We start from the raw sequence: 22,289 nt of genomic DNA on the forward strand, positions 1-22,289 counted from the left end.
ACACACACACACACACACATACATATACATATATATACACACAAACATACACACATATACATATATATAAAATGACTATGTATGTTAAATGAGTATGTATAATCTTTATCCATTCGTCTGTTGACGAACATGATTTGTTTCCATATGTTGGCTATAAATATGTGTGTGTGTAAATATAATTCAGCCATGAGAAACAAGGAAATCCTGCCATTTATGACAACATGGGTGAACTCAGAGGACATTATGCTAAGCAAAATAATGCAGAGAAAGTTAAGTACTATATGATCTCACTTATATGTAGAATCTACAATTTAAGATAGAACTCATAGAAGTGAAGATTATAATGGTGGTTACTAGGGGCTCAGCAGGTTGCAGGATATGAAAAGATGATGGTCAAAGGGTACAAAGCTCTAGTTATGTAGGATCAGTAAGCCTAGCAAACTAATGTACAGGAATGATGACTATAGTTAATAATACTGTGTTGAATATGGAAATTCAGTACAAAAACATATTCTAGGTGATTATATCACAAAAAAATGGTGACTGTGTGAGATGATATGTTAATTAGCTTGACATAGTAATCATTTTACTATGCTAATGTAGATCAAATAATCATGCTGTATACCTTAAATATACACAATTTTTATTTTTAAAAAAGTATACATTTTAAAATGGCATGAAACCTAGAAACATGTTACAGCATGGATGCACTTTGAAGAAAGTAAGCTTAAGTAAAATCAGCCAGATCCAAAACAACAAATGGATGATTCCACTTATGCAATACACTTAAAATAGTCAAATTCATAGGGGCAGAAAGTAAAACAGTGGCTACTAAGGGTTGAAGAAGAGAAGAATGGGGACCTTTAGTTTAATGGATAAAGAGTTTCAAGATGAGATGATGAAAAAGTTCTGGAAATGGGTAGTGGTGGGTTGCACAACAATGTGAATGTACTTAATGCGAGTGAACTGCAAACTTATAAAAAATTAAAATAGTAATTTTTGTTGTGTATATTTTACTAAAATAAAAATACTAAAATTTTAAGTCTTTTAGGAAACAAGTCAACAGTGATTGAAATTTTCAAAAATATCAATATCAGTGCATAGTAAAATTCTAAGTATAATACTGAGGTGTTTTATATACCAAAATTAAATTTGTTCAATATGATCATAAGAACTAAAAATATTTTTTAAATAATAGAATAACTAACTCCTTTTAACCTAGTTATAAAAATATCTCGAGTTTACAAATATTTTTTTTGATATTTGTAGATGTTCTTTCCATGAGGTAAACTTTATTGACTTAAAAAAAAATACAGGTATTTTCAACTCTAGCTCTCTTCTGAATAGTGTTTTCTGTCCTATCACTTAGTAATGACTTTCCTAAAAATACATGTTTAGGCAAGAAGGCCTGGTTGCTAAGCAGTGGCTATTAAAGCCTTCAACTCTTAAAGTTATAAGTTACATATTTCATTATTTAAATTAAAATCATAATCTGTTTATGGCCATGCCACCCTGAACAAGTCTGATCCCATCTGATCTCAGAAGCTAAGCAGTGTCAGGCCTGGTTAGTACTTGGATGGGAGACCACCTAGGAAGACCAGGTGCTGTAGGCAAGAAAAAATAAAAAAATAATAAAAATAAATAAATGAAATTAAATCATAATCCAACACGACCAAAATTCTAATTTGACAGCATAAGCCTGTGTTTAAAAGCTCGAGTTCAAATTTGAATCAATGGAAAGTTTTTTCAATATATTTTTTTGGTAGAATTGTGATAGTTTTAAGAATTATTCAGCAGAGTGTCCTGACTGTACTGTATTTTCTTTTACTGTAGGTAAGTTTGTTTAAAAATACTGTCTTCACCTTTCTGTCACCTCATGAGTAGGTTTTATGAAATTGTAAGATTGTCATAACAATAATTTCTATTTTATTACGTTTTCATATTTATTATCTAATTTGATTTCAATCTCACAACCACCTAAGGAAGGTAGGGCAGTTTTTCTGACCACTTTTTGTTAACTGGGAGACCTGAACCTTAGAGAGGTTAAACTACTTATAATCATAGATTGTTAAGGTCTTTAAGATCTCACAGTCTGGCCTTTTTCCGTTATAAATGAAGAATTTGAGATCCAAAGAAGTCACGCAGCTGGAAAAGTCATTTTTTTTGGTAACACAGCTATTTATTGCAGATCTGGAACTAGAATATAGATCTCCTAAATCCTAGCCTAACAAGCTTGACACACCCCAGATGCTGTCTCGAAATAGTAGTGTAGATTAAAATCTGTGTTCTTTTTAAAGTTCTAAAAACTTCTGTATTAGAAAAGTTAAATAGATCATAACATGTATAAACTTCAGTTTCAAACTACTTAATTTAGTACCCAAGAAAATTCATTCAGTAAACATTTACTGAGTAAATAATATGTATCAGAATAATACTAAATGCCAGAAGTAAAACATGAATAAGATACTGCCCCATAAATACAAACTCCAAATTTCTAATTTAGTGTGGAGATAGACACATAAAAACTGTAGAGCTCCTTATTAGTTGTCTATTGCTGTATAAGAAATTAGCACAGATTTAACAATTTAAAACAATACATATTTGTGGATTGGAGGAAGATGGCGAACTAGGTAAAAGCAGAGTTCTCTCAGGTCTGCATTGAAATTACAACCAAACTATAAAATAATCAATGTGAAGATTCACTTGAAGTCCAGCTGATCATAGCACATACGTCTGATAATATAAAGAAGGAACCACATCAAAGCTAGTAGGAGGGGCAAAGTCACTAATCGGCCAGCCCCGCACTTTTGGATGGTAGAGGAACACCAGGAAGGAGAGCAAGGCTACAGAGCCTCCCCTCAAGGAGAGAGGGGTCCTAGCCTTATTTGAGGGCTCCCCAGCCCAGGATCCTAGCCCAGGGAAGAGGAGTTCCCAAAAACTCTGACTGTAAAATCAGAGGAGATTCTGGCTGTCTGGGTGAGACAGAAGTAGACTGGAATCCTAGACACTCTTTAGAGGGCCCAAGCACAGGCTCTCTCACCTGTGGACACTCACCTGGGGCACCAGTGGTGGATCAGAGGCTTGCTCAAGATTCATATGGGGAACAAGACTGCATTACCTGGCACAAGAATGAGGGCTGGACATGCAGTTGCCATTGAGCCTAACTCAGGGCCCCCTTTGGGGCAATCTATAGACCCCACCAGCTTGCCTGTGCAGATCCCTCCCATGTGGCCAATACAGAAGTGCTGGCCTGAGACAGCCCACCCCACCTAACCGGCAGATTGCCTGGGACTTTTGTTGCTGAGCGGCTGCCACACCTGGCACCTATTCAGGGCCAAACATTATCAGCAGGCAGCCAGCGCTGTGAGTGCACATTTCCGATACCATTTCAGGCAGATCTTGGCTACCAACATGAATTTGGGCAGATCTTGGGGATCTGTGAGCCAGTCCCAGATAGCAGCTGGTCATGCTGTGATCTGTGACTTCTGTGGGAACATGCAAACAATTACCAAAGTTGCAGCAAGACTGAGGCTGTATTGACCTGAGAGCCATTGTCTCCCTGAGGCCATGCCCCACCCAACCCACAATATGCCCAGGTGGACAGATGACAGACAACTGCCACCACACCACCTCTCCCTCCAGGTCTCCCAATCCACACAGGCAACAGTGTGGGCATTACAGGGAAATCAGTTGCAGTCAGACCTCTGCTGCCTGCAAGAGCTGCAGTATCACATGGAAGGATCACAGGGTTCTGTGAGACTGCCCCAGACTGCAGCTGTTCTCACTATGATCTGTGACTACAGCAGGAACACACAGGCACAGTGCAGCAAAACTGAGGCTGTATTGGCCTGACAACCGTTATCTTCCTGAGATCCCACTTTACCCCAGCCACAACCTACAGCCCATTTACAGGCAGCCTCCACCGCCCTGCCCTTCTCTGAGATTTTGTAGTCTGCGAAGGCAACAGATTTATTTAGCACAGTGAGTGCACTTCGGAGAAAACAGTTGTGAGCAGACCACTGCTCCCTGTATGAGCTGAAATATCTCTTGGGAGGATCTAAGTGGTCTGTGGGACCATCCCAGACAGCAGCTTGTCTCCCTATGATCTATGACTACTACGCAGACACTGAAGTTTCAAAAAACTGAGACTGTATGGGCCTGATGGCCCCTGACTCCCTGAGATCCTACCTCATCCAGTCTACAAAGTGCCCTCAGCACGTTGACAGGCAGCTGCCCCTGCCCTGTGGTGTGGCTCATTCTGCATAGTCAGCAGTCTTCATCCAGTGAAGTGAGCAGTTCAAGTAATACAGGAAGATCACTGCTGCCAGCATGAGATACAATATTGCTTGGATTTGTGGACCCATCACAGATGATGATAGGTCACACATTGGTAACTGACTTTGGTGGGAGTCCGCAGTCTCAGAGCTGGCAGCATCTCTGGTGCTGTATAGGCCTGATAGCACCATGCCTCACTGAGTTGACACCCCACCTAAGCCACAAATTACCTGTAGCAAGTCTGATACCAGGAAACCCATTGTCATCCTGTGCTTTCCTTGAGTCATGAGTTCAACAGCAAACAACAACACTCAGTTCAAGTGGCCCACGGCAAAGCCCATTCATCCAGGAGAAGCTTTGGGTGGCAGGCCACAAACTCGTGCCCACGAACTTCAATAATTCTTAAAGAGAGCTTGGGTGTTTGCAGGCCTGAGGTGGGCAGCAGCTGGCTTTGCTACAACTGGAAACTTGTAGAGGGAAGGACAGAGACAATGCTGGCATGTAAACTGACACTACAGTGGCAGGGGAAATTTTGCTCCATAGATCCAGGAGATTCTCGGGGTCCTTGCACCACCCAACATGCATATCACCCAGAGGCTCTTCCAGTTTCAGAGACTTATGGGCAACTGACAGTGTCAGGCCTTGAGGATAACTGGCCTTTCTGCTAAACAACCCTATGCCACGTACGGGGGATAACCAGACCGTGGCCTACAGCGTTGTCTCTTCCAGCATAGGCAGCAGCCATCTACTGAATACTTCATAGCTTCTACCAGGTAGCTCTGAGCAATCAAAGTCAGTGGCTGACTTTGGCCTACTGGGAAGCTCCTTGCAAGGGGCCACAAAACCAATGCACACAGAGGCTGGTATTAGACAACAACAGACCAACTCTTGACTAGTTCCATAAGCAGTACACACAAAGGGTGGTCTCAACAAGTGCACAAGCCTGCTAGGGCAAATCACACTCAATAAAGTCAGCCCCCACCTAAAAACTCTTACTTTGTGGGCACAGCCAATTCCCAAAGTTAGTCAACCTGAGCATTAATCCCATCCACCGATATCCTGACACCAAAAAAGGCTTAGCTACAACAGAAGATTGCACACAACACACAAAGAACACATCCAGAGCACCCATCACAGGTGATCAGGGAAAGTATGCCACTGGGCCACTCAGGACACCTTTCATGTAAGGCTATCTGACCAAGACTGAGAGATAAAACAAATATTCCTAACACATAGAATTTAACACAGATAAGCTAATAAAATGAGAGAAGAAAGAAACATGCCACAAATGAAACAACAGGAGAAAACTCCAGAAAATAGCCTAAATGAAATGGAGGCAAGCAAACTACCAGAGACATAGTTCAAAATAATGGTTATATGGATGCTCAACAAACTTAGGGGGAGAATAGATGAGCTCAATGAGAACCTTAACAGAGATATAGTAAGAATAAAAAGGACATAGAAACCATAAAAAAGAACCAGACAGAAATGAAAAATACAATAACTGAAATGAAGAATACACTAGAAGGATTCAACAGTAGATTGGACAAAGCAGATCAAATCAGCAAACTGGAAGACAAGGTAGCAGAATACATCCAATTAGAACAACAAAAATAAAAATAAAAATAAAGAGCATAGTTTAAGACAACTCTGGGACAACATGAAGTGTAACAATATCTGCATCATAGGAGTACCTGAAGGAGAAGAGAGAGCAAGGAAATGAGACTCTACTTGAAGAAATAATAACAGAAAACTTTCATAACTTGGCCAAGGAATTAGACATACAAGTTCAGGAATCACAAGGAGTCCAAAACAAGAGTAATTCAAGCAGACCCACACCAAAACATGTCATAATTAAAATGCCAAAGGTCAAAGACAAAGAGAGAATCTTAAAAGCAGCAAGAGAAAGTCAGCTAGTTACTCACAAGGGTACCCACATAAGAATGTCTGCTAATTTTTCCACAGAAACTCCGAAGGCCAGAAAGGACTGGCAAGAAATATTCAAATTTATATAAAAACAAAACAAAACAAACAAAAAAAAACAGGAATCTACAACCACGAATATTTTACCCAGCAAGGCTTTTGATTAAAACGAAAGGTGAGATAAAGAGCTTCTCACACAGGAAATAGCTTAAAGAATTCATCACCAACAAGCCAGCATTACAAGACATGTTAAAGGGACTTCTGTAAAAAAAAAAAAAAGAAAAGAAAAGAAAAAAAGAGGGTAAAAAAGACAAAAGAAATAACAAATATGAATAGTAAAATGGCAGTAACTATGTGCCTTTCAATAATTACTTTAAATGCAAATGGATTAAATGCTCTAATCAAAAGACATAGGGTAGCCGAATGGATAAGAAAACAAGACCCATGCATATGCTGTCTACAAGAGACCAACTTCAGATCAAACGACACTCACGGAGTGGAAAAAGATATTTCATGCAAATGGAAATGAAAAAAGAGATGGAGTAGCAATATTTATATCAGACGAAGTAGACTTTAAAACAAAGTCTAAGTTAAGAGACAAGGAGGGCATTATATAATGATAAAGGGATTAATAAGTAAAGAGGATGTAACCCTAGTAAACATATACACACCCAACATAAGAGCACCTACATACATAAAGAAATTATTTACTGACATAAAAGGAGAGACCAACATTAATACATTCATAGTAGGAGACCTAAAAACCCCATTGACAACAATGGAAAGATCTTCTAGACAAAAAATCAACAAAGAAATAAAGGGCCTAAATGACACACTAGACCAGATGAATTTAATAGATATTTTCAAAGCTTTTCACCCCAAAGCAGCAAAATATACATTCTTCTCAAGTACACCTGGAACATTTTCCAGGATAGTCCATATGTTAGAACACAAAACAAGTTTCAATAAATTTAAGAAGATTGAAATGATATCAACCATCTTCACCCATCAAAATGTTATGAAACTAGACATCAACTACAAGAAAAAAGCTGGAAAATACACAAACACATGGAGACTAAAAACATGCTATTAAACAATGAAGGGGTTATTAATGAGATCAAGGAAGAAATCAAAAGATACCTAGAGACAAATGAAAATACAAACACAACGACTCAAAATTTATGGGACACAGTGAAAGCATTCCTAAGAGGGAAATTCATAGCAATACAGGTCTACCTCAAGAACCAAGAAAAAGTTCAAATAAATAATCTAACCCTACAATTAAAAGAACTAGAAAAAAAAAACAGCAAACAAAGCCCAAAGTGAATAGAAGGAAAGAAATAATAAATGATCAGAGTGGAAATAAATGAAATAGAGTCTAAAAAAACAATACCAAAGATCAATGAAACCAAGAGCTAGTTCTTTGAAAGGATAAACAAAAACAAAACACTTAACCAGACTTAGCGAGGAAAGAAGAGAGAGGACTCGAATAAATAAAATCATAAAGGAAAGAGGAGAAATAACTACAGACTCCACAGAAATACAAAAGATCATAAGAAAATACTATGAACAATTATGTGCCAACAAAAAAGGACAATCTGGAAGAAATGGATACATTCCCAGAAACATACAATCTCCCAAGACTGAATCAAGAAGAAACAATTGGAAAGGAAGAAGTAAATCTCTTGTTATTTGCAGATAACATGATACTATATAGAGAAAGAACCCTAAGATTCCACCAGAAAACTGTTAGAACTGATTAATTAATTTAGTAAAGTAGCAGGACACAAAGTTAATATTTAGAAGTCAGTGGAATTTTTATACACCAGTGATGAATTTTCAGAAAGAGAAATTAAGAAAACAATCCCATTTATGATTGTATCAAAAGCAATAAAATACCTGGGAATCAAATCAACCAAAGAGGTAGAAGACCTATTCTCAGAAAATTATAAGTCACTGAAAAAAGAAATTGAAGAAGATACAAATAAATGGAAATATATACCGTGCTCATGGGTAGAAAGAATCAACATCATTAAAATGGCCATACTACTCAAAGCAATCTATATATTCAATGCAATCCCTATCAAAATACTAATGACATTTTTCAGAGAACTAGAACAAATAATCCTAAAATTTATATGAAGTCATAAAAGACCCTGAATAGTCACGGCAATCTTAAGAAAGAAGAATAAAATTGGAGGTACACAGTACCTGATATCAAACTATACTACAAGCCTACAATAATCAAAACAGCATGGTACTGGCATAAAAACAGATACATTGATCAATGGAACAGAATAGAACGCCCAGAAATAAAGGTAGCCCTGTACACTTACTTAATATATGACGAACGAGGTAAGAATATACAATAGGGTAAAGCTAGTCTCTTCAATAAATGGTGCTTGAAAAATTAAACAGATACATGCAAAAAAAGAAACTGGACCACCTTCTTGCACCGTATACAAGAATAGACTCAAAATAGATTAAAGTCTTAAATGTAAGGCCCCAAACCATAAAACATCTAGAAGAAAATATAGGCAGTAATATTTCTGTTATTGCTACTAGTATTTTATTTTCAGATATATCTCCTTTGGGCAAGAGAAACAAAAGAAAAGGTAAACAAATGGGACAACATCAAACTAAAAAGTTTTTATACAGCACAGGAAACCATCAAGAAAATGAAAAGACAATTGACCGAATGGGAGAGGATATTCACTTATGATACTTCCGATAAGAGGTTAATATCTAAAATATATAAAGAACTCATACAACTCAACAGCGACAACAACGAAACAAACAATCCAATTAAAAAGTAGGCAGAAGACCACAACAGATATTTCTCCAAAGAGGAAATTCAGATGGCCAATAAACATATGAAAAGATGCTCAAGGTCATTAATCATCAGAGAAAAGCAAATTAAAGTCACAATGAGATATCACCTTATACCTGTCAGAATGACTATCATCAATAAATTAAAGAGCAAAAAGTGTTCGTGAAGATGTGGAGAAAAGGGAACCCTCACACATTGTTGGTGATTGCAGATTGGTACAGTCACTATGGAAAACAGTATATATTAATAATGCATCAAAAAATTAAAAATGGATATACCATTTAACCCAGCAATTGCACTTCTGGGTATTTATCGAAAGAAAACCAAAACAATATTTCATAACGATCTATGCACCCCAATGTTCATGGCAGCACAACTTAAAATAGCCAAGATATAGAAGCAACCAAATGCCCATCAACAGATGATTGGGTAAAGCAATTATGGTTCATATATACAATGGAATATTTCTCAGCCATGTAAAGAATGAAATCCTACTATTTGCAATGATGTGGATTGACATAGAGGTTATTATGCTGATTGAAATAAGTCAGAGAAAGATAAATACCATATGATTTCACTTATAAGAGGAATCTAAGGAACAAGAACAAGTTAATCAAAGACAGACTCACATATATAGAGGACAATCTGGTGAAAACCAGAGGGGAGGGCGTTTGGGGGACTGGGAAAAAGGAAGGGAGGGTTAAAGGAATACAAATTTGTAGTTGATAGATGGTCATGGGGATGTGAAGCAGGGCCTAGGGAATAGAGTTAGCATTAATGTAATGACCAAGTGGAGAGCCAGAAGAGAGAAAGCAATTTGGTGGATCATTTGATAAACTATATAAATGTCTAACCAATGTGCTGTATACTTGAAACTAATAATAAAATGAAATTTAAAAAAAAAATAAATTTTTGTTAGGTCACAGTTTCCATGGGAGTCTGGGAATAGCTTACCTGGGTGCTCTACTCAGAGTCTCAGAATTCTGCAATCAAGTTGTCCACTGTGGTTGATGTCTCCTCTAAGGCTTGGCATCCTCTTCTAAGCTTCTGTGATTGGTGACATAATTAATTTCTTTGCAGCTGTAGAACTCAAGTTTACTTGCTTCTTCAAAACCAGCAGGAAGAGAGGCTCTGATCCTTTAAGTCTCTGATCTGTAGATCCTATTTTAAAAGACATCAGATTAGGTCAGCCTCACCCTGAATGTCTCTCTTTTAATTACCTCAAAATCAACTGATTAGGGACTTTAATTATGTCTGAGAAAATTCCTTCACTTTTGCCATATGAATATCCTAATTATTTGTAAGGACATACATCATATTCGCAGGACCTGTCCATACTCAAGAAGGGAGAATTATACTGGACATGTACACCAGTGGGTGTAGAGTTCTAAGAGACAACTTAGAATTTTGCCTATCACAATTGCAAGCAAGTCATGGGGTTAAAACTTAACTTTAAATCTAATAATATACAAAGTTTATCTAACAGAACTTTACTTTTGAGTCTTATATGTATCAATGAAACAGCAAATATTTATGTTTAAATTTTATTAAGTTTTAATTACAATGAGATGTAAAAATACCCTCTTGCAAAAATTCAGACATTAAAGATAAAGCTAAAGTTCCTCAGACCATCACCCACAATTCAAGTCATTTTGCCAGAGGGAACCACTGTTAATAGTTTGGTGCAGATCCTTTAAGACATTTACCCATGCATTTTTAAATGCATCTATATCTATAAAAATATATAGTATAATTTTATGCATATTAATATATGAATAAGATTATACTGAGCATATAGTTTTGCATTTTGTCTTTTCCTTAGCAATATGTTTTTATTTTTCCATTCTGATACAGATAATTTTACCTAATTATTTTTAAACTATTACTTAATTTTCCAAAACATAGATAAACCATGGTTGATTTTGCCATTTCTCATTGTGGACTTTTCGTTTGTAAATTTTCAGTTTCAAATACTGCTGCAAAGAATATTCTTGTATAGGATTGCTTTTACATGTTTAACTGTTTTCTTAAGGTAGATAGCATGAAGGGAAATTGTTGGGCCATAGGAATGCTTTTATATTTTTTCCTACACTGTACAAAATTAATCAGTATTCATATCCACTCTTTTTTGTGTGTGCTTAGACTATGATCTCTTTTTTTTCTACCTCAGATGAATATAGTTTGATATGATTAATCATTTTTGTTAATTCAAACACTAATCCTCATTTTGTGCATATTCCTTTTATTCTTCACTTCCTGTTCTATGCACATTTCTCACTTTCTTTTTGAGCAAACACATTATGTATTCTATGTGTACCTCCTTTGTATATTTATTTACATAATCATAAAAAATATAGCATTTTATTTTGCTATTTAAGAAGCTTGTTCTGCCTTTGAATTCTATTGCTTGGCTTCTCGATTCCAATAAGAGATATGAGGCATTAAAATATCCAGTTCACCTGTTGCTCTTATATGGCCAAATGAAAATAAATTCTTCAGATTGGAGCATATCTTTATTACGAGAAAACATTATTATTTAAACATGTAAGTTGGGATCCAAAATTTACAGATTTCTTCCTTCTGTTTGGTTTAAGGACATTCTTAAAGCAATATTTGTGTAAAAACATAAAATTATACAAAGCAGATTCCACCAAAAAACAGATACAAAACAAAGTCAATCATTGGACTAGTACAAAACATTAGACTACATAATAGTCTCGATTTGGATCCGTTTGGCTCTTTTGTTTAACCTATATTAATGATTTACTACATATGAACTGTATATTATAGTGATATATTCCTTGGTATATACAGAAATTATATATATAATCATATGCATATAATTATATATACACGTACATATGTGTATACACACACACATACACAAAAGAAAAGAATTTCCCATTGGGTGGAAAATGGTTTCTGATTTATCACCTGTAGAAAGATGAATGATTCTTCTTTCCAACTGGTATAAATAGGAAACAAGTTTATGGAACTGGTTTCTTCTTCTAATATAGACTTGTTTCTTTGTGTGTGTGTGCAATGGTCACCTGTCCTTATAAGTAGCCCTTTATCTTGCTCATGAACTCTTGGGATCCTGTTGTGTATGTATTCATTCTTTGCTATTGCTAGGTCGTATTTATTTAAATTTGCTTTTCTCTGTCTCTCTGTCTCTCTCTCTGTCTGTCTCTCTTTCTCTCTCTCTCTCTCTCTCTCTCTCTCTCTCTCTCTCTCTCACACACACACACACACACACACACACACACGCACGCACGCACACACACACACATTTAGTCAGACCATTGTGAAGATTAGATTTCTGGAATGCTAATGAAGACTGATATACTTTCTTCACCCTCTTCACTACCTTCTGTATTTTAGCAAGATTTTACTCTGAGAGGGACATACAGTTAATAGTCACCAATTGTGCTTCTTCTTATCCCTCTACAAGGAAGTAGCCTAAAAAGCCAAGTTGCAAGATTCTACTGCTTCTTTTAAGGATCACAACTTTCATAGCTGGCACTTGGAAAGAGATAATGACCACCTATCTCCCTCATCCTGGGCACACAGGAAGGTAGGTGAGTAGCAGCTCCTCCAAGACATATATTTACATTTGCACCATTTTGTGAAAACTTTATCTGCTACTTCAGAACATTGCTTCCTATCCTGCTTGCCTATAAGATGACAATCAACTCAAGGAAATAGCTGCTATTCAATGATAAAGACAGAAAGGAAAAACTTAAAATGCGAGGGAAATCCTTCCTTGAGAATCTTATAAGCTATTTAGCATATGTTTATGAGGCATCTAATATACATGAAGCTTAGCACAAGGGACTTAGGGATGAATAAGACCCACCCTGTTCTCAAGAAGCTTATTTTAGCAGAATGAAAGCTATTAAGAACATTTTTCTCAGTCTCCTAGACTCCACAGGCAGATGTGAGCTTTTTCTTGGCTGCCCACAAATGTAGTGTTATTGCATCTATAAATCACTAAAACTATAGAATCAAACAGAGTTGTGGGTGACAAGGTTGACCCTTTCATTGTGATAGCTGTGGCAATGAGAAGCCACAACTAACAATATATTTGATGATGTGGCCAGCTTAGATGCCAGTGCCTCATGGGAATATATTTACCCACAGATTGGTGATGCCAGCTTTAGCAGTAAGCCTAATATTCTGGTAAAATATACTTGGGGTGTCAACTCAAGAACAGCATCTCATTCTTGAACTTGTTTCACATCTAATAGAAGTGTATTTGCATAAAATTGCAGGCCATTTTCTTGAAATTCATACATGTCTAAATATTCTCTAATGATTTTAGATGAAATATTTTTGCTAGTTTTTCCTGTCTTGAGTTTCAACAGATTTTTTTTACCTATCCAGTATCATTAACTCAAATGTCCTATTTATACAGTGACCAAATTTTCTAAGACATGCTTAATTTCAAACATTCTCTCCTGTTATTCTTCTAAACTATCAGTGTTCCAGAAATTCCATTTTTTTCAATATCCAAATTATAGCTCCTGGATTGTATCTAGTACCACAACACAAAAACTCATTCATCAGATACTATGGCCTAATTTGAAATTTGGAAAATATTGCCACCATGTTACTAAAAGTAATATTCATATAATGTTAAAATACTGTAAACAACGGAGTGGGAGTAATGACAAGGACCTCCATAAACCTTTGTTAGGCCATATTTTGCTCCTGGACCATGATTTAATGCTCTAACTTCTAGGTGGGAAACATTTTTTGAACCACTTAAAATTAGAAAATGGTAATTGGTTATTAATGTAATGATTTAGCATTTAAAATTTTCCAAAAAGATGATTAATTCATTTATTTTGGAGTGACATAGAAAAGAATGGGTAAAAGATTCAAAGCTAGTCTTACCCAAGTGTTTTTCTTGTTTCTATCAACTTTGTAAGCTGCATGTGTGACTTTTTAGTTAATTGGACCATAAGGAAACTAGAAGATAGAAAAGTCTCTTCAAGGTGGAAATCCAATACATTTCAAATCATTACGAAATTAATGTTTATTCTGAATTGTGGCCTTTTAAGGCCATTATTTTATTTTCTTTTTCATAGAAGATCAACAAGAGGAAATAGTCATAAGTAATCTTCAAATTTTATATAGAATCTATCTGAAAACATTTTGCTACTTAATAAAAAGTCTAGATAAAGTAGTTCTTAAATTTGCTGTTTATTTGTGTTTTTCTTTTTTAAAAAAATGTATATGGGTATGTGCACATACATATAATTCAACTACTTTTCTTTTAGACTGGGTCTTATCCACAGTTACAAGATAAGTTCTTTTAGGCCTGTGGAAGATTCTAAGTGTCAGGTATATATAGAAGACTAGAAAAGTGTTACGTCTCAGATTAGCACAATTATTGAAAAGAACTATCAACCTTTGAAATCCAAATCTCTTGCTGCCCTGATTACAGTACTGAACTTTAAGTGGGTAAAATGTATTTCAAAGGAAAGTTTGCCTTCTGCTAATGCAACTCTATTGGAATTTCCCTCCTCCAAGGCTTTGGATTCTTCTGGACATTTATTCATCTGCAACAGAGGATAAAGCCATGATATGATGGATAAGCCACACAAGTGAGAAATATATATGTGGACTATAGACCTCCAAAAAAAATTGAGCTTATGAGGATCTGTGCCAGAAGGTGGAAATGTCTGAGATGTTAAGGGGTAGGTACTTTGGTAGTTATTGTTATTAAGAGATGTGTATGTGTGTGTAAGGGTAGACTCAATAGTGAGAGCATTATCATGATCCGTATAATATAAAATGCTGAGGCTACTTTTATAAGAAAAGTTGAAGTATCAAAGCAGTCAAAGCAGTAGTGAAAATCTGAAGTACATAGCTATTAATATTATCTTCTTAGATTGAAAGGCTTTTATAATATGAATTTAGCCTAGGCAGGAGTGAGAGAAAAAGAACTACTCTTTATTGAGCTTTCCTAATCAAGTACTTTTATAAGTACCAAGTGCTTTACATGTGTTATCCCGTTTAATCCTCATAAAAATCCTATTAGGTATGTACTATTATCATCTCCATTTTACACAGAGAAAACAGTCTCGAATGGGTTACTTTACTTGTGTAAGGTCATGTAGCTATTAAGCTCAGGGTTGTGTTTTAGATCTAGATCTCTCAGACATCTAACACTACATAGAAAGGACTAAAAATCTAAGAGAAAACTATGACTATATAATTTCATGGCTTTCTTATGTAGAATTATATATCTAGTTCATTTTAGTTTTCTTAGGAAATTTTTTTCATATAGTATGTTCATAAAATGCTTCAGCAACCCCAAAATATGCAACTGAAGAAAAATTAGCGCTAGAGGTAGAAGCAACTATTCTCAAGCAATGAAACAGCCGTGGTTCTGGCTTTTTAAAATCCTTTTCCCTTCTTCATTTTTCCATATATTATGTAAATGAAAACCAAATTTTCCAGAGTAGTTATAACCTTTGTAACTGCAGAAATGAAGCCTTCCATTTTAATATGTTTAATTTATTTAGCTAAAGTAGCAATGGAAAATTTATTCGAACTGATTCTTGACTCATGTCACATATTTTTGGACACTTGATCAGTCTAAGGAATTTAAGCCTTTTTTAGTTTTATAATTTAGACACATTTAGATAGTTTCAAAGGTAGAAATACTAGCCTATTTTTATTAAGTTACAACCTTAGAACTTATTCTGTATGGAATTTATTAACTTTTCATTACATCTTTACTGATACTTTTCAGAATTCATTAATTATGCCAAAATTATAGGCAGCTGTAATATAGTGACAAGATCCTTTGATTTGAAGTCAAAGAATCTGAATTGAAATGTCATCTCTGCCTGTTATTTATGATATAAATTTGGGTAATTAATCTCTCTGATCCTCAGTTTTCTCATCTGTAATATTGGGATAATAATCTTGGCCTCGTGTAGTTTCTGTGAGAAAAGCTTGAGATGATAAATGTGAATGTACTTTGCAGACAATAAAAATTATTGTAATATAAGGGGAAAGAATCAAATGAATATTAAGGGAACACTTCCTACTGTCATAGTTGATTTGTAAGTTATTTTCTCTTTGTTGCTCCCAGCAAGACTAAGACCTGCATATTACTGGGAAAGAGTAGCATGAGTCACATTTCTTGACTCTCCTACCTATTGCCCCAGGAGCCATGCAATAGTTGATAAGATACTGACAGGAAGGTAAAAATGTATGGAATAACTGCCTGCTAAATTATTCTCTTCATGTAAAGTGATCTCTCATCAATATATATCAATACTTTGGTTCAGGTTAATTAAAGGAACTTTGGGGATAGACAGTGGTTTCGTAACAAAACCCAAAAGAACCACTGAGATGAGACATTGCAGTCAAGTAGGAAAGGAACTGGACTGGAAGAAAGAAGACCAAAGTACCAATCCTGCACTATTAATTGCATAATCTAAGGCAAGTCCCTTTTTCATCTTGGCCTCTATACAATGACATAGGATAGACTAAATTATCTCCAAGGTCTATTTCGGCTTTGATAATCTGTGATCGTATTTTTAATTATAATAAAAATATTCAAATTGTATAAATTTTAGGATGCCATTGTATACTTCAAAAGGAAGAAAATACACAATTTGTTTCTGCATTGTGTTATAATAAACATTTACTTACATTAATGGTTTATCGTAGTATAATTAACATGTCTTTACATTTTCGAAATATTTTAAGATATAGCATTTAATTTGTGTCAAAATAATGACATTTCTTCATCTTTACATAATAAATTAAGAAACTAAAGCTCAAAGAATTTATAATAAATTATGAGTTTCATAAAAAATCAAGAAACTGAGGTTGAAAGGTTTGCAGAGTCACATAGTACACAATAGAGCCAGAAATTCAAATCTGGTCTGTCTCTAAGCCCAATGTTTTTCCACTACACTAAGTTGCTTAGGTGATTTTCTCCAGGCTTAGAGTTAGTGGAATTCATCTAGAAAATGAATTTAAAAGAAAAGTTACTCTTTTTTTCATATGTTAAAAGTAAAGAATAAGGACAATTTTTTATAGTCCTTAAAAATTCTTCACATTTAAAACTGAAACTGCTAACAACATTCAGGCAATTGTACAAATAAAATGTAAATGCATCTTTCAGAGCTCTATAGTTTATGAAAGACTAAATAAATAGTATTTATAACACACTTTAATATCATTGGAAGACTATGGCTATTTAAATGTAATATTTAGAGTGTAACAGGACATACACTCTAAATATGTAACATGTAACAGAAAGGGAAAGAATAAAGAATGGTATATAAGGAGATACTCATTATCTAAGGATCATCTATCACACTCACCATGTTAGTACAGACTTTTGTGGCAACTGATGTACTCTCTACTTTTCCTTTCCCATGCTTCTTCCATCATTGCCCCCAATAAACATAATTCTAAGTTTTAACAAGTTTAAAGTTAGTCATCTCTGCCAATGAGTGGAGTGGCTGCTTGTTATTGGTGTCATAGCAACAACAAAAATAAACAACCAATGGAGATTTTGTGTCTAAAATCATTAATAATGGTTTCAGAAAATGTGTCTTTTGAGGGAGCTTATGCATTAAAATTAAAGAAACTCCATTTCTCTAATGAAAAAATGGTTTATGAATGTGGAAGCCATTAGCGTTCTAATTAGCATGTTAAAGTTATAATCAGATCCAGCAAAAGAGATTTTGGTATATTAGGGTCAAAGACTCTGGAAGAGAAGCCTATATGCATTATGAAGAAGACTGATGTTCCAAAAACATGCATTCCAAGCCTTTCCAGTCCATGGAAAGGTGGATATCAAATATTTACTATGAACCCAAGTCTGTTGGAAAGGCAACAGTTTTAAGATATGAGCACCACCCTCCTGGGACTTACGTCCTGATAGGAGACATGGAAAGATACATTACATTCATTATCTTACTTAATAAGCAAACTAGCTTATGAAGTAAGGAACTCAGAATCAAAGAACTTAGGTACCTTGCCCAAAGTCGCACACTAGTATGTGGCAAGGTCAAGATTCAAACTTATTGATTGCAGAATCTATACATTTCTTTATACAACACGTGGGACAAGATAGACACAGAAAAAATAACACTTTAGTAGTAAAATATCTAAAACATACTGTAAGTACAAAAAGAATCTAAAGAAGGGTGATCTGAATCTAAATTGGATCTTAATCATAGTCCATGTTTTTCTCACAAAGGATAAAATACCTAAGGTCAGTCTTGTAAACTGTCTAATTAGAGAAAAAATGAGGAATGAATAACCTTCTCTCTGAGTCTTTCTTCATTTGTAAAACAGGGATGATGCTATCCACCCCACAGTACCATTGCTAGGGTTGAATAAGATGATATATGTAAAAACATTTAGTAAATTAAAAAGCATTAAACATTGTAAGATATTATTACTTGCTAAAGTATAAAAGTGTGATGTATGTAATGTGTGTACATAAAGCTAACAGTGAGGATACTGTATGGACAACTCTCGCATTACCAACTCAGAAGATTATAAAATTTCTGGATAGAGTGGAAACTTCAAAGATATTCTGATTTAACTCCCATCTGCTGCTTGTTAGGAAGGAACCTGGAGAAGAAAAAGGTCTGGTGTCTCTTAAGGGAATTTATTTCTACTTTGGTATAGTCATTTCTCTCCCAAATTCTATTAATTTTAGACAGTAGTGCTGCAAATTTTTTATCCTCTTATAAATTGACTTGAATTAACCTTTTCTTTCACTTTTAAAGGCTTGATAATGTTGATTGAAGTAAAAGTGTTATATTTATTTCATTGCAGTCTTTCTTCTAATCACCAATTTCCAAAAATATGGGAACTGGAAGATAGGAAGGTGGTCAGCTTAGTTATACTCATTGTTTCTGATTTGTGCTCCTAAAAGCAGAGTCCAGTGTCTTTGCATTCCTAAAAAGAAAAAAAAAATCCTAACTCATTGGGAGTGATGATATAACCCAAAGCACAAAAGAAGGGAGAGAAGGACCCATTGTTTAATTTTTCAGCTCACTTAATCTGGATATGAATCTCTACCTGGATGCTAATTCATCTCAGGGAAGACCCTGCCACTAATTTGAATCAGGTTGTATTTACAGTAGATAATCATTTCAACGCAGTCCTCAGTATACATCTCTTAATTCCAAAAGTAATGTTAGTCATTTTCAGTAACTCTAAACATACTTTCTAATGAAACAATAATATTATAATGGTAGTTAACCAAAACATCACTCCGTAAACTATATAAATGTCTAACCACAGTACTTTATTAGTTTTAAGTACTGTGTACTTAAAACTAATAAAGAAAAAAGTTATTACTTTTAGATAGAAAAAACACAGGTAACATTTATTATCTTCTTTATGTGTTTTTCTGTTTTCCATTTTTTATGACAAACATTTATTACATATACAAATTAATTTATTGAGATGAAATTTGCAGGACATAATAGCAACAATTTTAAAGTTGAACAATGTGGTGGCATTTAGTACACTCACAATGTTGTGCAACCACCTCTCTATAGTTGGAAAACATTTCCATCCCTCCTAGGTAAAACCCTTACCCGTTAAGTAGTCTCTCCTATTCCTCTCTGCCTTTAACACCTGGCAACTACCACTCTCTGTTTTGTCTTTATAGATTTATCAATAGTGAATATTTAATGTATATTTTAAATATATCATGTATATATAATTATAAAGTGTGTCTGCCTTCTTTCACTTACCAAAATGTTTTCAGATTCATTCATGTTGTAGCATGTATCAGTACTTCATTTAAAAAAAATATTTATTTAAATTAGCTTCGAGTATACAGTACATTGGTTAGACATCTATAATGTTCATAAAAAGATCCCCTCAATTGCTCCCTCCCTCCCCTGGCCCTCCACTTAACCATCATATTAATGCTAACTGCATTCCCTCTGTCATGCTCTCCATACCCAACTATCAACTATGAATTAGTACTTCTTTAACCCTTCGTCCCATTCTCTCAGCCTCGCAATCCCCTCCCCTCTGTCCATCACCAAATTGTCCACTATATTTATGAGTCTGTTTTGATTAGCTCGTTCTTTTTGTTCCTTAGGTACCGCATATAAGTGAAATCATATGTTATTTATCTTTCTCTGTCTGACTTATTTCACTCAGCATGATAACCTTTAGGTCCATCTACGTCATTGCAAATGGTAGGATTTCATTTTTTTAATGGCTGAGTAATATTCCATTGTATATATGAACCATAATTTCTTTATCCAATCATCTGTTGATAGGCATTTAGGTTGCTTCCATATCTTGGCTATTATAAATTGTGCTGCCATGAATATTGGAGTGCATAGATCTTTACAAATTATTGTTTTGGTTTTCTTTGGATAAATACCAGAAGTACAATTGCTGGGTCAAAAAGTATATCCATTTTTAATTTTTTGAGGAACCTCCATACTGTTTTCCATAGCGGCTGTACTAATTTGCAATCCTACCAACAACGAATGAGGGTTCCCTTTTCTCCTCATCCTCGCCAAAACTTGCTGTTTTTGTTTTATTGATGATAACCATTCTGACAGGTATGAGATAATATCTCATTGTGGTTTTAATTCGTATTTCTCTGATGATTAGCATCCTTGAGCATCTTTTCATGTGTCTGTTAGCCATCTGTATTTCCTCTTTGGAGAAGTATCTATTCAGGTCTTCTGCCCATTTTTTAATTGGATTGTTTGTTGTTTTTTTGTTGTTGTTGGTGGTGGTGGTGTTGTTGAGTTGTATAAGTTCTTTATAAATTTTGGATGTTAACCCCTTATCAGATGTATCATTTAGTGAATATCTTCTTCCAATCAGTCAGTTGTCTTTTTGTTTTGTTGATGGTTTCCTTTGCTGTACGAAAAATTTTTAGTTTGATGTATTCCCATTTGTTTATTTTTTCTTTTGTTTCCCTTGCCTGAGGAGATAGATCTGAAAAGAAATTCCTATTAGTAATATCAGAGAGTTTACTGCCTATGTTTTCTTCTAGAAGTTCTATGGTTCAGGTCTTACATTTAAATCTTTAAACTATTTTGAGTCTATTCTTGTATATGGTGTAAGAAGATGGTCCAGCTTATTTTCTTTGCATGTATCTGTTCAATTTTCCCAACACCATTTATTGAAGAGACTCTCTTTACCCCATTGTATATTCTTACCTCCTTTGTTATATATTAAATGAGCGTGTGGGCATGGATTTATTTCTGGGCGCTCTATTCTGTTCCATTGATCAATGTATGCCAGTACCATGCTGTTTTGATTACTGTAGCCTTGTAGTATAGTTTGATATCAAGTACTGTGATACCTCCAACTTTGTCCTTCTTTCTCAAGATTGCCATGGCTATTCAGGGTTTTTTATGACTTCATATAAATTTTAGGATTATTTGTTCTAGCTCTCTGAAAAATGTCATTAGTATTTTGATAGGGATTGCATTGAATATATAGATTGCTTTGGGTAGTATGGCCATTTTAGCAATGTTGATTCTTCCTCTCCATGAGCAGGGTATATGCTTCCATTTATTTGTATTTTCTCCAATTTCTTTTTTCAGTGACTTATAATTTTCTGAAAACAGGTCTTCTACTTTCTTGGTTAATTTGATTCCTAAGTATTTATAGTTTTCGACGCAATTTTAAATGGGATTGTTTTCTTAATTTCTCTTTTTGAAAGTTCATCTTCGGTGTATAAAAATGCCACTGACTTCTGAATATTTGTTTTGTAATTGCTACTTTACTAAATTCATTAGTCAGTTCTAACAGTTTTTTGGTGGAATCTTTAGGGTTCTCTATATATAGTATCATGTCATTGGCAAATAACGAGAGGTTTACTTCTTCCTTTCCAATTTGGATAGCTTTTATTTCTCTTTCTTGTCTTATTGCTGTGGCTAAGACTTCCAATACAATGTTGAAGAGGAGTGGTGAAAGTGGGCATCCTTGTCTTTTTCTCGATCTTAAGGAAAAATATTTTAGCCTTTTCCCATTCGTATGATGCTAGCTGTAGGTTTGTCATATATGGACTTTATTATGTTGAGGTATGGTCTCTCTATTCCCACTTTCTTGAGAGTTTTTATCACCTGGATTTTGTCTAATGCTTTTTCTGCATCTATTGATACGATCATATGGTTTTTATCTTTCGATTTATTAATGTGGTGTATCACATTAATTGATTTGCAGATATTGAACCAATCTTGCATCCCAGAAATAAATCCGACTTGATTATGGTCTATGA

The 22,289-nt window shown here is 34.8% G+C and overlaps 1 protein-coding gene and 1 pseudogene across 20 annotated transcripts in view; both read left to right on the top strand.

Moving 5' to 3' along the window:
• ZC3H12B (zinc finger CCCH-type containing 12B) overlaps positions 1-22,289 on the top strand; it is a 344,821-nt gene that overhangs the window by 240,389 nt on the left and 82,143 nt on the right. For 13 of the 20 annotated variants that reach the window (XM_023524990.1, XM_023524991.1, XM_023524986.1 and 10 more), the window contains 2 exons: positions 12,480-12,606; positions 14,564-14,730. The exons of 1 other annotated variant lie outside the window; for it this stretch is intronic. The gene's annotated coding sequence lies outside the window, so the exon portion shown is untranslated. Of the gene's footprint in view, positions 1-2,861; positions 2,873-10,193; positions 10,214-12,479; positions 12,607-14,563; positions 14,731-22,289 lie in introns of those variants that run through there. 6 more of the 20 variants (XM_023524987.1, XM_023525000.1, XM_011383375.2 and 3 more) reach the window with 5 other exon arrangements.
• Positions 1,495-1,613, top strand: LOC111733045 (annotated as a pseudogene).

Source organism: Pteropus vampyrus, unplaced genomic scaffold, assembly GCF_000151845.1.
Source record: "Pteropus vampyrus isolate Shadow unplaced genomic scaffold, Pvam_2.0 Scaffold516, whole genome shotgun sequence".
In the NCBI taxonomy this organism is placed as follows: Eukaryota; Metazoa; Chordata; class Mammalia; order Chiroptera; family Pteropodidae; genus Pteropus; species Pteropus vampyrus.